At 37.8% G+C, this 18,604-nt stretch overlaps 1 long non-coding RNA gene across 1 annotated transcript in view; it reads left to right on the forward strand.

Moving 5' to 3' along the window:
- The first annotated feature begins 794 nt into the window (after window positions 1-794).
- The window catches only part of LOC118152972 (uncharacterized), a 28,702-nt gene continuing 10,892 nt past the window's right edge, over window positions 795-18,604 (forward strand). The window contains exons 1-2 of the long non-coding RNA XR_004742066.3: window positions 795-1,235; window positions 18,191-18,270. This is a non-coding gene — a long non-coding RNA (uncharacterized LOC118152972). The remainder of the gene's footprint in view (window positions 1,236-18,190; window positions 18,271-18,604) is intronic.

Below are 18,604 nucleotides of genomic sequence, written 5' to 3' on the forward strand. Positions count from 1 at the left end.
CTGAAATGTAGCCTAAAATGAGCAACCCGAAATGTGAGGGACGCGGAGAAGAGACGGCGGATGCATTGTTCCATCATTTTGTCTTTCTTTACTGTAAGATGCAACAATAGATTGTTCCTTCTTGGGGGTTGGAAAAAAAGTCTTACAGAAGAAAACATATTCCGTACAAATTGATCAAACTTAAGATTTAAAGGGAGAGACGGGGGGCAGGGGGAAGAGAAGAAGAAGAAAAAACGAAATGCTAGGATAAAAATCATTTCCCCTTATAGAGCTGGAATATGTATAATGTAAAGAGACAGTTGCCTTAAAGCATTAGGCCTCATGGCCTGATTAACATCATTTGATCTTTTCCTATTGAAAAGATCCTGTGTGTTTCCAAAGGCAGTGGCTTTTTAAATAAAACCAGAAATCTGGGTGAGCAGAAAGCTGTTAGAAGAAAAAGCAACATATTTTTTGATTGATCATCTTTTTAATCCTACCTGCTTCATAAAATTCAGTCTCCTCTCTGTCAGTAGGGGCTGCATGTAAAGCTAAAAATCTGGGCTCTGGGGGATCTAATATCTAATATGACAAAAATCAATCAATGAAAAAATCACTATGACCTAAATTGTCAGATCAGACTTTTGGGCTGCCTGCCTCCAGGAGCTGTTTGTTTGTTTGTTTGTTTTCTAATTTTGTTCTTTCATCTTTTATTCTCTCTCCTCTCTGCTTATTGCTAACAGTCATCAGGCAATTTCAGTGAGATTGATTAGCACACCATTGTACCACAGTTTTTTTTGTGATTTACTTTTTATCTTGCTTATCTACATGCTTTTGCAAGTTTCTGGTGAGATTGGTGCTCCTCCTGAATTTGAGAGTGACCATCAGAAAGCCAGAATTTTTCATTAAGCTATTTGGTAAAGCATATTGGTGGGGGGCAACTGGAGCATCTCCATATCCATGCTGTCATCTCAGGGTGGCCAGGCTAAGAGACAGGGAGGGCTTCTGGTTGTTTGAGAGGACAGAGCAATCATCGTAACTAGTTCAGTCTCTGTGGCCCATTCAGCTCCTGGCATCACTGCCAAACCAGTCAACAAAGGGCCATTGTAATCCTGACGGTTTCCCAGCAATGACAGTGCAGGCGCAGACCACCATCCAGCTCATTTCACTTACACTGTTCACAAGGAGACTATGAATGGAAAAAAGTCAATGGCAAAACTCCCACATCCTGCTGAAGTTGGTACATGGATACTCTAGTGAGTGAGCGTACCTTCAAGCTGGTAACCCTCATACCTGTTTTCTTTGCTTTTTGTTAATTTTTGAGTACAATTAGCTTGAATGATAATGCAAAATGCTCATAGAAGCCTATCAAAAATTAGGTTTGAGTTGAAAAACATAAGAATATAGCATGCAATACTTTGGAAAACAATGTATAATAAAAATGAAATGCCATAAATGTAAAGCAAAATTGAGAGAACTTTTAAAGATAAGAAACAATAATTCCATCTAGTGTGAGACCACTGTCACTATTAAATAATCAAATTTGAGTGTCTAAAAATAGAATTTTCAGCTATAAAATGGAATTATTTGACCTCAGTTTCAAATTTTGGATACGCAGTCAAAAGTCTGCATTTCTGTGGACCAAGCCAATGACGTCTCTCTCTGATTTTTAAAAGTAGCAAAACACTTTGGGAGGACTGAGTCCAACAGCAGCCTGGGCAAAATGGTGAGACCTCACCTCTATTTTTTAAAAAAGTAGCAATAAGTAAAATGAAATATTTAAGAACAAAAGAAACTCAGAGGTATTTATCATGTAATTAACATTGATTGAAAGTCAGGATATATTTTTAACAAGCAGATAAATTGATCTTTTAATACATTTCAATTAAAAATGTGACATGATTCCATTTATTTAAATTGCTTTTCTTGTAAGTGCAAGTTATAACAATGGGATGCCACATTTAATTTTCAGTTATCAAGTATTCAAACAAATGATAGTATTCCATGCTTATGGGGGACATGGAATGAGAATATGGTGTTTAAACTGGATCCACAGGTTTAGAAAGCAGTATACCAGAATTTTGATCATCTGCCTCTTTGACTTTTTACTTCATATCCTTCTTCTTATGTTTTATGTATATATATGAATTATAGAAATGTGTGGTTTTTTTGTTTTTGTTTTTTTTTTAAGATGGAGTCTCACTCTGTCACCAGGTTGGAGTGTAATGTCTCAATATCAGCTCACTGCAATCTCTGCCTCCCAGGTTCAAGCGATTCTCCTACCTCAACCCCCAAATAGCTGGGACTACAGGCGAACACCACGATGCCTAGCTAATTTTTGTATTTTTAGTAGAGACGGGGTTTCGCCATGTTGGCCAGGATGATCTTGATCTCTTGACCCTGTGATCAGTTGGCCTTGGCCTCTCAAAGTGCTGGGATTACAGACATGAGCCACTGCGCCCAGCCTATAGAAATGTTTTAACTATATGTATACATAATATTATATTCCAGGCAAGATAAGAAAAATAAATACAATATTTTTCATTAAAGCAAAAATAAAAGCAAAGCCAAAGAACATGAAAAACAAAGGCTTCAAACAAAATGAGACTAACCGAGTCTCTGGTTAAATCAGCTGCTTACCAGAAGTAGATGTACATGGCTGAATACTGTGTAGGTGTTAAAATTAATCTTTCCAAAGATTTTTCATAATATGGAAGAACAATTATTTAAATGTTATAGTTAGCTATAATTGAGTGGCTGGTACTGATTTTAGCATACAAAAGCACAATGAAATATTTATAGTCATGGTCTTGGTGAGTGGGATTTTGGTTGATTTTTCATTGTTTGGGGCTCAGGGAGATTCGATATAACAAATCTCTGGGAGATTAATTTTTCAACATTATTCCCAAAGAGCACATGACATTTTTTATAATTATAAAAGAAAATCTTTGTTAAAAAAAAAAAAACTTCTTTCTTTTGTTGTAAAAAGAACAATAAAGATTCTAAATTTCCACTTCCTTTACACTTAGGGGTTGTTTTACTTAAACACAATCCAGTGACTCAACAACTTAACCTCTTACCAGGAGGCCCTGCTGAGATCATCAGGAGATAATTTTTGATGCTGATTAGACTGATTTTTTGTTCCTGAAAGGGTGCAATGGATTAAGTAACCTAACCTGGGTTTATTCTTCTGTTGTGTGTATTGTTACCCCAGTATTGCCTATAGGCTTGTTTGAGACAGATTATCATGGGTAGAACCCTAAGTCCTGAATTGTGGCAGAGAAGCCAGCATGCTGGAGCTTGTGTACTGTGAAAAGCCTTCTTAGCTGAATAGCTAAGCCGCTGGTGCTCCTCATAGAAAGTCTAACCAAGGGTCACAGGTATGAAAACTGGTGATAATCAGAGCTCTTTTACTTCTCTAGCCCAGCATTTTTAAAAAATTTATTTTTAAATTAAATTACTTATTATTATTTTTTTTGTCAAGTTCTCACTCTGTCACCCAGGCTGGAGAGCAATGGAAAGATCATAGCTCACTGCTGTCTCTAACTCCTGGGCTCAAGTGATCCTCTCACCTCAGCCTCCCCAAATACTGGGATTACAGGCATGAGACACTGTGCCCAGCCTAAACTTTTGTTTCATAGGTAATATACAAGTCTTTTACTATGAAACTCTAAGAAGACAAGTACCATGTCTCTTGTGCAATCACTTGTTCAGTTAGCAGTTTTCCTGTTGTGTTCTATGGAGCTTATTTAGCTTAGTTGTTAAGAGCATAAATCTTTGCAGTCAGTCTCAAATCAGTATCATGAGACTTTGATCATGGCAGGAGGTGAGACAGTGCATGAGGACCTGTACCAGGGTCCATTTTCCAGCCTCTGGGCTAAGGATCAGGCCATAGGCAGGGCTCAGGGCAGCACCTGGTGGAGCCTGTGTTCCCTGCACCCACTTTACCTTTTAGGCCACAGTCCAGGTACCAGGGACTGTGGAATTTCCTGGCCAAATAGCCCAGTCTATTATCTGCTCAGGTCTCCTGCTAGCTCTGTTCTGAAAGTGGCTTGCTTCACTGGGGGATCACTTGAAGGTCCAAGAGAGGACCACAGAACAAGCATTTTGCAGAGGATGAGGAAGGAGCTTGGCTTTCCAACCATCATACCGGCATGGTGAACAATAAGAACATTTAGCAAAGTGCCTAGCACACAATAAATGCTCGGCAAATGCTATTACCGATCTGTTCCCTTAGTATATGTGAAGGACAAAGAAAAAAATAATAACCACGAGAATACAAGCTTCAACAGAGGGCACTATTTAAGTTTAATTCTTAGTATAATCCATAATGGAGTCTTTTAAAAAAATAACTGGGCTATTGTCCTGGCCAAATTCCAATACTTTGTATTCAAGCTAATTACATTCCTCCCCCACTGGATAAATTATTCTTCACTTCCCCCATAAAAACCATCATGTTGTACTTGTGAAACAAAATAGCTACTGTGTTCTGCCACACAGAATGTGTGGTTCCAATCCATAGTGTATTTCTCGGGATGACTAATTTGAAGGCTGCATTGGGATCTGTTATAGTAGGATGTGAATTTAGTTCAGTGACGTTTCTGAATAATGATCAATGGAACAATGGAACAATGTCATTGTAAAATGGAACAACATCATCAATTATGTTCTCCAGGTAACTTGGGACAATTTTGAAAGTATTATCTGGGTTGAGACCAGGCAGATGCAAGCTATTGAGCTTACCTCTAAGTCACTGCATCTCTTAGCAAGCCATTTACCTCATCGCTTTGATTCTTTTTTTAATGCCAAAAGTCTGAGCATTCATAAAATGGCTTGTTAAGGACTCTACATTCATCCTGAATTATTAAGACGTATGATTTTAAGATAAAGCTGGAGAGAAAAATACTAAGAACTGTTAAGAAATTACTGTCCTTTTTCTCCTCTGAGTTTAGTGCCACTTGGGTCTAAAATCCCTATCTGACAATTGATTTTGGAGTGTAAATTCATTTCTTGAGATGACAGAACGAGGAATGGGTGAGTAACTAACTCATTGTGGCAAATGTTCATGAGGAAATAGTAGCTTAGGGCCTGAGGTATAGCTGAGAGCAGAACTGGCTTCCTTTTGCGAAGTCCTGTTGGTGGGGTGAAAGGATGTGGGGAGAAGTCAAATATTGTGATCAGGGAGAAAGCTCTAGTCCCATGCTACTTTAGGACCATTTAAACCCTAGTTTCAAGTCTTTCACCTGCTTTTAAGATATGTGCCTAGATCTAAACTATGTTAACTACTTAATTCATCGTTATTATTATTATTAGAGACAGGGTCTAGCTCTGTCTCACACATGGGAGTACAGTGGCACGATCACAGCTTGCTGCAGCCTCAAGCTTTTAGGCTCAAGCTATCTTCTTTCCTTAGCCTCCTGACTAGCTGAGACTACAGACATGTGCCACCACACCTGGCTAAGTTTTGAATTTTGACATATTAGGTCTTACTATGTTGTCCAGGCTGGTCTTGAACTCCTGGCCTTAAGTGTTCCTCATGCCTTGGCCTCCCAAAGTGCTGGGATTAAGCCACCGCACTTCGCCTAAATTCTTAGTTTTTAAAGACTTCAGAGAAGAGACAATTCTCACCGAGTTACCTTTTGCTACATTGTACCTGTTTGGAAGGAACCTTGTTATTATCACTGGCCAATTCATTCCTTATGCCTTGTTTGTGCGGCCCCTGCATACCTAGTACTATGCTAGTCCTGTGCTCTGTGTAGATGGAGAATGGTGGTCACCAACCTCTCCTGTATTTGAGGACTTACTGAATTATTGTTCCTAGTTCAAGCTGAAGTAACCCAGGTCTGTAACTTTTCCTTTCTGCCTTTACTTCCCAAACTTTCATCTGAAATGTTCTTCTCTTTCTAAGTCTCCACTGGTAAAGCAAGGTAGATAACTGAGGCAATTACATGCATCATTCAGACCTAAATAATTATTAGAGATTCAAAGTACTCGAATGATTCAATTATAAAACAGATTTCTACCTGATTAATTCTAAAAAATTCAATTATAAAACAGCTTTCTACCTGACTAATTCTAAAAAATAATCTCAATTATTTGTCTTTTGGTTTCTATCTATTGAGGTACTATATAATTTTTATTTTTAAATGTATTGTCTTAGTTTCTTTGCAAGGATTGGGGGTGGAAAGATTAAAGAACATTAGATTATCATCTCAGTCCTTGCTGTCATATTGTCTACAAGGTGTAGACTTTTCTCTGAACTGGAATCAAATGGGCGACTCCAGAATAGATTTTTTACTGTAATATGAGTCTCGTTGGTTTGCTGTGTAATGATATGTCCGCATGGTTTTATAGTGCGATATTTTATTTCTCAAAATATGTTTCTCTACAGTTAATGAACTATGGACATAAAAGTCCGTAGTTCTGTTTTAAATTTCTCCAATAGGTGGAAGAGCTTGGCATGTGGTAAATGTTCAATTAATAACAAAGTTACACAAATGAAGAAGGACTTCAGGAGGCCAAGGAGGGCAGATTGCTTGAACTCAGTAGTTCGAGACTATCCTGGGCAATGTGGAGAAACCCTGTCTCTATAGCAAATACAAAAATTAGCCAGGCATGGTGACTCGTACCTATAGTCCCAGCTACTCCAGGGGCTGATGTGGGAGGATGGCTTGAGCCCAGGAGGCAGAGGTTGCAGTGAGCCAAGATTGGGCCACTGCACTCTAGCCTGGAAGACAGAGCAAGATTCTGTCTCAAAAAACAAGCAAGCAAGCAAACAAACAAAAGCCTGTGAATGTATAGGGAAAGTTGCATACTGAGTCATTAGCCTTCATTGAAGCCTTCAGCATGGTGCATCAGGAACTTGAAATTTTACTTAAATTTTTTGACCTTTGCTATACTGCCATGCCTCAAAAAAAGGGAGCTACTCAAAGCAAACATTTCTTTCTGGTTTTATAGTTCTCTCAGTACCGTTATTCTCTCTCTCTCTATTTTTTTTTTTTTTTTTTTTTTTTTTTGCTCAAAACTCTCACTTTTGATGTTTTTAGCTCCTTCGTCTCACAACCAGTCAGTCACTGTGATCTCATGTCGGGTCCTTCCTTCCTGTTCCCATATCCACCCCCATTACTGGGGTTTAGATTGCCTATGTTTTGACTACTGCAATGGTGCTTCCTGCTTGCAGGTGCAGCCAGAAGCCCTTCTCTCCCGAATCCCTGTCCATGAGGGGTCGTGTGACCTCGTGCCCAGAGATGAGACTGTAGCAGGAGGGCATGGGTTAAGCCCATTTCAAGAGCTACTCCTGTTCTTACAGCTGCTTGCTCTCTTTAAGCCACCCTTCTCAGGCTGCTTCTGCCTTGCCGTGAGAATGCAAGGCTGTGGCAAGTTAAGAATGATGAGACTTCTGACCTTCCTCACTCTGGTCCTTGTGAATAGCTGGCGTGACTCCCAACCTTGTTACAGCACAACCACCACCATCCCCTGCCTAAGCAAATCCAGAGAGAGTAGAATATTGAGAATTAAAGACAAACTCTAAAGCCAGGCTGTCTGGATTCAAATTCCAGTCTGTTACCAACCCACTGTGTTGTACCAACCTTACACAGCTTACTGAACATTGTACCTTAGGTTCTTGATCTGCAAAATAATGGTACCTACCTGACAGAGTTATTTAGAAAATTAAATGAGTTAAATATAAAATGCTCTAGATACTGCCTGCTATATATACAAGAATTCAACAATTATTAGACATTATTACACTGCTTAAACACACCCTCACTGCTGGATAATTTTCCTCATTTGTCTGTGTTTTTAATTAGATATTTATTAGATGCTGCCTCATAGTACTAGTCAATTTATTTGCTTTTGGAAGTGTTGAACACACAGTAGAATATTCCCAATATATGTGGCAGGTACGAAGATGAACAACAACACAAACATCTGGATCTCCATGACCAAACTTTGCAGATGGAATGTTATTAACTCCTAGCATGGCCCTTGAGTGTTCCTTTCAAATCCCACCCACTTCCATTCCCATCCCCATTGATGACTTGCATTTGGAATTTTGTGCCTATCACTTCATTGAGTTTCTGTAATTTTGTCATATGCAATTTTAATTTTGAATAATAAACCATGTAGTAGGCCATTGAAAGATGGGCTAAAGTGATATGCACAACTTTTAGCATGGGCCACATAAACCTTCCTGTCTAAGCCTCCTCCACTGTTCTCTCTCTCTCTCCCTCCCTCTCTGCCAGTCAGATGGATAAATGCAGGGAATGTAACAGAGGACTCTGAGGCTCTGTACAATGGCAAAGCTTGGATACAGAAAGAGCCTTTATCACCCATAAAGAAAGCCACCTAGCCAAAAACATTTATGTTAGACTGCTGTAGGAGTGAGAAATAAATGTTTATGTTGTCAAGCCATTTAAATTTAGGAGATTTTTTTTCTGCAAAAGTTAATGTACCGTGATGAATACACATATTAGCACCAGAAATGGGGGCTGCTTTTACCAAGAAACTAGAATAGGCAGCATTACCCTAGCAGTCAGTTACTGGGCAATATTAACATTGATATTGGAGGCAGGAGCTAAGGTGACCTGTATTATACAGTGGTTCACCATTTGTTAAAGCTATTGCCTAAGAAAACGTGGACGACAAAACTTGTGCCTACTAAACTGGTAGCTCTAGAGGAAGTAATTGGAAAGTATCAGTGTTTGGAGTATGTTGGCCACCACTGGCTGCCTTTGACAAAGTATTGCATTAATAGATGAGACAAGGACCTGTTTATATGCAGAAATGAAAAACTTAGTCCTAAAATTTGGTGTGCTGAAACATTGGAAAGACCAATGGCTGCTAAGTAACCCAACAGTAAGATGTAGAAACAAAACAGGCTCTAAGAAATAAAGAACAAGTAAAACTTCTTGATTAAACAAAATGACTTAGACCTAGAGAAAAGATCAAATTAAAATGTGGCTTTCCCACATATTGTTTCAGATAATCGTGGATCACTGCCAACATGTTGAAAAATAGAGGCATGGAGTGAGAAAGCTTGGGAATAAATCAGGCTTGAGGACGATCCCTAAGAAAGAACGATGAGTGTCCTTATTTGCATATGGAACTCATTCAAAGCAAATGAACCAAAAACTTGCTAAGTTTTTGAAAAGATTAATAACCGAAGAAAGCGTGATCCTCGATTAAAAACCAAAACTTTTGACTGTTTGTAACTGAAAATATCTTTGGGCCCCATACTTGGACCAACAGGAGTAAGCTCTACTTTCTTCAAAAGAAAGGAAAAAATTGTGATTATCCCATTCCTGTTCCCAATTGAACATTAGCTGAAAGAATAGATAGCTTGTCATTTAAATTGCGGGTCACAGAGCCCCATGGAGAGGACTTCACATCACCCAGAAGTCCTGAACTTGAACTGGATACAGTAACTGAATGGGACTAGAATTGTCCCCCATGGAAAAAGGGGAAAGTGTTCTACATATCACAGGATGAGAAACAGGTGTTTCGTGTCCATAAATGAATGACAGGCTGCGGCTACGATTGGTCAAGTGTCCACCACACTGTCCTTTTTCTCCCCTGGGTGCAGATCTGGGCCACATTTTCTATCTTCCTTTGCAGTGAATGCAACTGTATGACTGTAGCCAGTGGAATATGGGCAGAAGAGGTGTGTATCACTCCGAAGTTTGGCCCACAAAATGAATGTCAGTGTTATCCTCTATTGCCTCCTCTTCACCCATCTGATGGCAGATGCAACAAATAATATCAGTGGACTCAGAGGACCAAAGTGATGGAAGAGTCTTGGATGAATGGAGCTTGGGACCCAATCATTACTAAAGGATGAACTACTTAGAAATGTTGCTTAGGCCAGGCTCAGTGGCTCATACCTGTAATCCCAGCACTTTGGGAGGCCACAGTGAGTGGATCACAAGGTCAAGAGATGGAGACCATCCTGGCCAACATGGTGACACCCATCTCTACTAAAAATACAAAAAATTAGCTGGCGATGGTGGCTCACGCCTGTAGTCCCAGCTACTTGGGAGGCTGAGGCAGGGGAATCACTTGAACCAGGGAGGCGGAAGTTGCAGTGAGCCAAGATTGTGCCACTATACTCCAGCCTGGCAACAGAGCAAAACAAACAAACAAAAAAAGAAATGTTGTTTGATTAAAAAACAATCCTGTTGAACTGTTTCATGAGTAAGAAATAAGCATTTGTTGTTTTAAACTACTGAATTTTGAAGTTCATGCAATAGCAAATGGCCTACTTCTACTAATACAAGTGCTATATAGAAAAATCCAGGAAAGAGGTATTACTATTTCATATGCAACGGTTAGAGAAAGTGTCACTTACAAATAAATATTTAGGCAGACACCTGAGGAAATGAGAAAGAAGGCTTGGGGATATCTGGGAGAAGAGCATTCCAAGCAGAGGGGCCGGCAAGAACAAATGCTATATCTTGCGGACACATGCGCTTGGCACATTTGAAGAAGAGCAAGCCAGCCATTCGTGAGCTAGGCAAGAGTAGCAGGAAACCAGCTCAGTGAAGACCCAGCAGTGTGGGGATACACAGGACCTTGTAAGGACTTTAGATTTTATTCTGAGTGTGGAAGCCTAGAGGTTTGAATAAAGATATGTTTTATTTGCCATTTTTTAAAATCCCACTAGCCACGGGGGTTAGGGGATTGTAATGGATAACCAAGAATAAAAGCAGAAAGACCACTTGGGAGGGGACTGTTTAAATAATCTAGGTGAGAAGTGATGATGGTAGCAGTGGAGGTGGTGAGAAGAGGTTGGATTCTGGATTTACTTGAGAACATACAGGGTTAGCTGAAGGATTGAATGTTGGTTATAAAACACACACATAATGCCACACACACACAAACACACACACACAAACAGGCACCAAAATGACCCCAAGATTTTTGGGCTGAGCAACTAAAAGGATGGAGTTGTCATTATTGACATGAGAAGACTGGAAGCAGAGCAAATTCTAGGCAAAAATCAAGAGTTCGTTGTGGACACATTAAGACTGATGCCTCCTCAGCCTTATCACCACCAACCTACTCTTCCCTGCTTTCTCCATCTGTCTTGGGTTTTTCTCACTGTCTGAGAACTTCTCTCCTACTACCCTTTTCTAGTTAATTCCTGCCCCCTAATTCACATATCAACTAAGAAAACTGTGGCTTTTTCCAGGATATAATTCTTCCTTTAACATTAGTCGGATTTGGGTCTCCTTGTTGACTTCTGCCCATCACAGCTTCGTCTTAGTTCCTTGCTTTGTCCTTTTCTTCACCGAATTGAGAGCACTGTGAAGGCAGGAGTCTCTTTTGTCTTCATACTCATCATCGTGACTCCAGCTTCTAATGCAGAGTATGTGCTAGGTGCTCAAAAAATGTTTGCTGAAAGAGTGAGTGAATGAATGAATGTATGAATGAATGAATGAGCATACCGTGTCCCCTTCAAGAGACTTCTTCCATAGAAATTCTGGTAGAATCTTACCTTTAAGCATGGTTAAACTACTGAGCAAGCAGCTTTTCCTGAGCAATTAGTATTTATCTGACATTACAGACTTTGTAACTCAAAGATTTCACTTTTTTTTTTTTTGAGACAGTGTCTCACTGTGTTGCCCAGGCTGGAGTGCAGTGGCGCAATCACAGCCCACTGCAGCACTGACCTACTGGACACAAGCAATCCTCCTGCCTTAGCCTCCCAAATAGCTGGGATTACAGGTGCATATCACCATGCCTGGCCAAAAATTTCACTTTTTACATTAACTACTAAAAACTTTTGGGCAAGTGCATGACCCATCTGTAGCCTATGTGTAGGTCCTTTTGATATACATTTTAAGCTTTGTTCCCACTTGTTTTCTGTGTCATTCTTGTTTTTCCTCATTTGTTTGTCTAACTTTATTATGCTTCTTCATCCTTGTAAGAATTTTTTGGTAGCTTAATGTATTTTTTGTTTTCTAGTAATTTTATTTTTTTACAAGCTTTTTTATCATACAAAATTTGAAACACGTGCAAATGTGGAGACAGTAGTATGACAAAGACCTGTATGCTGGTGACCCAGCATTAACAATGATCAACACGTGGCTAATTGTGTTTCAGCTCTCTCCCCGCTTTTCACTCTCATGCTGATTATTGTGAAACAAAATCCAGACATTATATAAATTATAAATATTTTAGAGTGTTTCTCTAGAGACAGGGACTCAAAAAATATATAATGACAATATTACTCTCATGACTAAAAATAAGAAATTCCTTATCATGAACTATTCAATGTTCACATTTTGCAAATTGCCATACAGATGTGTGTGTGTGTGTGTATGTGTGTATGTGTATCTAACAATTTTATTCAAGATCCAACTCCAGTCTATACATAGAGATTGCTTAATAGATCTCACAAGTCTCTTTTGACTTCTTGGTCCCCCTCCTTTTCTCTCTTTCTTTGTTTCCTTGTAATTTTCTGTTGACAAACTGGGTCATTTGTACTGTTGAATGTCCTGTAGTCTAGATTTTGTTGATTGCATCCATGAAAGGTTGTTCAGTGTGTGTTTCTATGTTTCTTGTATTTTTTGTAGGTTAATAAGTAAATCTAGAGCTTATTCAGATTCATTTGATTTTTTAAGCACGATTATTTCATAGGTATGTCCATGTTACTTAAGTTTAGTTCTCCCTCTCTCTCTCTCTCTGTCTTAATCTCTCTATCTACCCCAATCTCGCACCATGCCAGCCACCATTGATGATTATTTTCTAGATCCATTACTTTATTATGTTGGCATACTTTTCACCTGACTAGAATTTCTTTATCATTTTTTAGCTGGAATAGTTCTATAAAGGAAAACATCCCCTTATTTTGTTAACTAATGCATAATTCATATAGGAAAAGCAGGATAAATACTTGACTCTTTCTGTTTATTCACCAATTTTCAAAATAATAATTGATTACTGAGCATCCTCTGAAGTTATCCATCAGTGTTTCTAATACCTTGTTCATATACTTATGGATGTACTTGCATTTGATGTATTATAGATATTAGTTTTAGTAATGTTTAGAGTGTCCCATCTTTGGCTAGCAGGAGCCTATTTAAGATTTATTTTGATCTCTTTTGACATGACCTTGATTCTGGTATGACAAGGTGTTCCAGGCTTGTCATACCTTTTCTGTTGCAGACTTGGAATTGGCCATTTCTCCAAGAAGAACAGGTTATTTTCAGTGGAGAGTGGTATTTAGAGATCTCAGTTAAAACTCTGAGAAAGCTTATTGACACTGGTTTAAGTGTTTTTTTTTTTTTTAATTTAGACCTTTGCAAGTGGGCAAAATTAGGAAAAGTATATATTTTTTGCAGACATTTATTTATTAACATTCTTGCAAAATACGGAAAGTAGTGTCTAATGAGTTCAAATTAGATTCTCAAGTCCAAAATATCTGCTGATATCACAACCTAAAAAAGTTCTCTTTTATTGTGATAAGAACACTTGCCAGATCTACCCTTTTATTAGATTTCTAAGTGTACAACATGGTATTATTAACTATAGGCACTGTGTTGCACAGCAGCTCTCTAGAACTTGTTCATCTTGAAAAACTGAAACTCCATATCCATTGATTAGCAACTCCCCATTACTTTCTCTCCTCGGCCTCTGGCAACCACTGTTCTACTCTCTGCTTCTGTGAGTTTGATTATTTTAGATGCCTTATGTAAGTGAAGTCATGCAGTATTTGTCCTTCTGTGACTTACTTCACTTAGTTTAATGTCTTCCAGGTTTATCCATGTTGTCACATATTTCAGCATTTCCTTCTTTTTTAACGCTGAATATTATTCCTTTACATGCATCTACTACACTTTCCTACCCTTTTATCCATCAGTGGACATGAGGTTATTTCGACATCCTACATCTAATATTGCAAATAGTGTTGCAAGTGAACACGGGAGTGCAGATATCTCTTTAAGATCTGAACTTCATTTCTTCTGGATGTATACCCAGAAGTGGGATTGTTGAATCATATGGTAATTCTATTTTTAAATTATTGAGGAACCGTCATACTGTTTTCCATGGTGGCTATTACGCATTCCCACCAATAGTTCACAGGGTTTAAATCTCTCCACATCCTCACCAACACTGTTGTCTTGCGTTTTTTGGATAATAGCCATCCTAACAGGTGTGAGGTGATATCTCATTGTGGTTTTGGCTTCCATTTCCTTGATGATAGTGATATTAAGCATTTTTCCATGTACAGTTGGCCATTTGTATGTCCTTAGACATACAAATGGAAAATATCTAGTAGACATTTTTCCAAAAATCAAAGACATTATTTGACTTTTTTTTTTTTTTTTTTTTTTTACTAATGTGTTGTAATAGTACCTTATATATTTAGGGTGTTAACCCCTTATCAGATATATGATTTGCAAATATTTTCTTCTATTCTATAGATTCCCTTTACATTCTGTTGATTGTTTCCTTTGCTCTGCTGAAGCTTTTAATTTTGCTGTAGTCCTGCTTATCTATTTTTGCTTTTGTTGCCTGTGCTTTTGGTGTCATATCCAGGAAATTATTGTGAAGACCAATGTTAAGAAACTTTTCTTATGCTTTGTTCTAGTATTTTTATCTTTCCTGGTCTTATATTTAAGTCTTTAATCCATTTTGAGTTGATTTTTGTGTATGGTGTAAGATAAGGGTCTAATTTTGTTATTTTAAATGTGGATACTCAGTTTTCCCAGCACCACTTGTTGAAGAGACTATCTTTTCCTTATTATACATTCTTTGTACTTCTGTCAAAGACCAGTTGACTACATATACATGGTTTATTTCTGGGCTATTTGGTTCTATTGATCTACATGCCATGCTGATTTAATCACTGTAGCTTTGTAATTTATTTTTGAAATCAGAAAGTGTGATGTCTCTAGCATTGTTCATCTTTTTCAAGATTGTGTTCCTATCCAAGGTCTTTGTGTTTCCACATGAATTTTAGGATTTGTTTTCTATTTCTGTAAAAAATTTCATTTGGATTTTGATGGAGAGCATTTTGTTCTTTTGATGGTATTATAAATGAGATTGCTTTGTTACATTGTTAATTGCAACTCTATAGAAATATCATTGATTCTTGTATACTTATTGGTATCATACAGCTTTGCTGAGCTCACATATTAGTTCTATCATGCTTTTTTTGGGGGATTCCTTAAGATTTTCTTTATACAAGATTATGTCATCTTCAAATAGAGATAGTTTTATTTTTTCATGTCCAATCTGAATATGTTTTAGTCTATTCACTTGCCTGATTGCCCAGCTAGACCCTCCAGTACAATGTTAAATAGAAGTGGTAAGAGCATACAGACATCCTTGTCTTATTTCTTATTTTAAGGAAAACCATTCAGTCTTTCACCATTAGGTGTGGTTCGCTGTGAGTTCTTGGTAGATGCCTTTAATCAGGTTGAGGTTGTTCCCTTCAATTTCTATTTTGTTGAGTCATCTAATTCATAAAGGTATTACTGATTGTATTTACTTGTTCTTGTATCCCTTCTAGTTTAGTCTTACATTATGACATTATTCTTCATTTTAAAATCTTTTATAAATTCTGCCACCTTTCTTCTCAAATTTTCATTTTCTCCAGTTATCTCAATTTTTAGGTTTTCTTAATTCTGATTTGTTATGCTTTATTATCTTCTATCATTTCCTGTGTTTCATTTAAGTGGCTGCTAAATATTATATTACAATTTTTATCTTTTGTAGGTATGCCTTTTGACTCATTTTAATTGTTTGCGTAGATGTTTTGCCTCTCTCTGTCTCATGTAATATCTTTGTATAAGTTCAACTCTCATATTTTTTGGATGCTAATTTTTAAGGAAAATAAGTTTTCCATCATTTCCAGTGGGATGGTAGTTAGGGTAGCTTTTCTAGTTTGAGGCCTCTAATGTCCCCTTTTCTGTTGTTTTCACAACACGTATCTGAACCTTCTCTTTCTTCTGTTCCTTTTGTCATATCCTGCACAATTTGGATTCTTTCCTAGCAGTTTCTCCTCATTGTGGGATTTTGTCTTGGAAGGGAGCTTTGGTGAAACGAAAGTAACCTGAGCCACTCTCTCAGCTGGCATGGGGCCTCCAGGGAGAGTTCATTGGGTTCTCTTATTCTCAGGGATGCAGATGCCCTGTTGACCTTATGTCTTCCTTCACTGAGGATGACCTCATATCAGTCTTGCAGCTATGTGTGCTTTGTCTCCCAGTATATAGGGGTATGTAGGGGATACCTTGTTACCTAGTTTGCTGCACACGTCACCCAAGGGATTATGCTTTTGTTCTCATATTTGATCTTCTATGAGAAGACTCAAGAATATTTTAAAACTATGCCTCTCTCAATAGCATCTACCCAGAATTTCTGAAAAGTGTTTAAAACCCATTGTGAGGGAAGGAAGATTATAAAACAAAAGAATGAATAAAACATAAAGCTCTTCCTCAGATATATTACAAGCCTCTGTTATATATAAGTAATCCATATCTATACATTTTCTCTAATCAAAAGACGGAAGAAATATGGCTATGTTTTCACAGTTCCTGACAAGCTGCTTGCTTATTAATTATCTTTAAAGTCAGTGTTTTGATTTTTGTTCCTTTCTATTTCTAGGAAGGACTATGCGAACATTTCAGAAAGATGAGGAATTGGTTTGATCTCAAACCACAGGGCAGCTTTCATTCCTTGTATGCTTCCTTTACCTGCTCGTCCATCCTCAGTGGGGATAGAGAATGGCTGCTGTGGAGTCATGCTGTGAATATACTCAGGGGCTGCTTATTAAGAAACTTAATAATATTTATTTTACAAATATTGATGTATCTGTGAATCTTCTATAAGCTCATCCATATTTCTTTGAGTTAGTATATCCCAACTGATTAGCCTGCTTTAGTAATATTGCGTGTGACTGTCAAGGAAGAACTACCTCCGGGCTCCTACAAACTATGAGGCTCACCCTGAAAAAGTGACTAGTCCACATGACTATAATAATCGTTTGGTATTCACTGCAATTGATACTTTTCTGATATTCTTTTGCATAAAAAGTTTGTCTCGATAATTTCATTTGAATAGTGTAGTTTTCCTACTTCTAAATTAGCAGGGAGTCTTTCTCATTGATTTTAATCTATTTTCATCTGACTACATTTCCAATTTACTGTGATCGTTGGGATTCAGAACTTATCATTAAAGGCAGAGGAACAGTTTTGGTCCATAGGAAACTGGACTTCTATTCAATCATTCATATTATTGATGCAATTATTAAACAACACTGAACCAGAAGTGTTCAACTCTTCTAAATGTAATCGTGTATATTTACAATCTAATACTGCACTGTGTTATAAAACCCTTTAGTGGACTAGGTTGCTTTTGGAATCTGTGTAGATAGCACCATGACAAGCATTCAATTGTTACTGGTTAATACTGTTGAAGGAAGGAGAGAAGGAAGGAAGGAAGGAGAGAAGGAAGGGAGAGTGGTGTGCAGGTAAGTGCTACAGGATGATATACTGTAGTTTTTGCAAAATGACCTTGGGGGAGGAAAAACCTTATTTTTAATTCCTTTGTGGGAAGGTGCTAAGTATAAAATATTTTACTTAAGCAAACTATTTAAGATGATTTATGTTATATAAACAAATGCAAAACCAGAAAATACCTCTCCTCTGTTGGGCCTAGGCAGGAGGACTGAGAAAATCAGATTTTTCCAGCTCTAGTGTTAAAAATTTTGCTTTTATAGACTATATATTTTTAGATTAAAAATAAGCATTGATGGGCCAGGTGTGGTGGCTCACACGTGTAATGCCAGCACTTTGGGAGGCCAAGGCGAGGGGATCATAAGGTCAAGAGATTGAGACCATCCTGGCTAACATGGTAAAACCACGTTTCTTCTAAAAATACAAAAATTAGCTGGATGTGGTGGTACACCTGTAGTCCCAGCTACACAGGAGGCCGAGGCAGGAGAATCGCTTGAACCCGGGAGGTGGAGGTTGCAGTGAACAGCTACTGTGCCACTGCACTCCAGCCTGGCAACAGAGCGACTCTGTCTCCCAAAAGTAAATAAAGAAAATAAAATTAGCATCGATGGAAATGTTTTATGAAGTGCTTCTTTACACCCACATCATTTTACCATTTCCTTTTAAGTGGATTGTGCAGATGTTCTTGAAGCCAACACATCATCCATCATCAATTTAAAAATATATTCCCTGGATTCTTTTTATAGCTCATCTTTAAAGCTGAACTACACAGTAATTGTTGTGTCACGTGGAAACCCGCTCCTGTCAACAGAAACCAAATCATAAAGTAAGAGCTGTATTTTCAATGACTTTTGTTTATTAAGATTGTAGAAATATAGTCAAACCCCATTATACAATGTCTTATTATTACATGGATGTAGATATACCAGTGGTCAAAAAATAATTTTATTTAATAAATTGATTTTACAAGTTGGAAATTTGGGTTTGTTTCTATCCCTATTATAAGAATTATAAAGTTGCACTATAAATATACGTAAGTTTGTCTTTAGGCCTCTCAAAATAAAGAACTTAAATATAACATTATAAAGCTTTAACTTGTTATTAGATCATTTATTGGCCTGTCTCTGGCCATTTGACTTAATCATTGATTTTAGGCCTTA

This window comes from Callithrix jacchus, chromosome 4, assembly GCF_049354715.1.
Source record: "Callithrix jacchus isolate 240 chromosome 4, calJac240_pri, whole genome shotgun sequence".
In the NCBI taxonomy this organism is placed as follows: domain Eukaryota; kingdom Metazoa; phylum Chordata; class Mammalia; order Primates; family Cebidae; genus Callithrix; species Callithrix jacchus.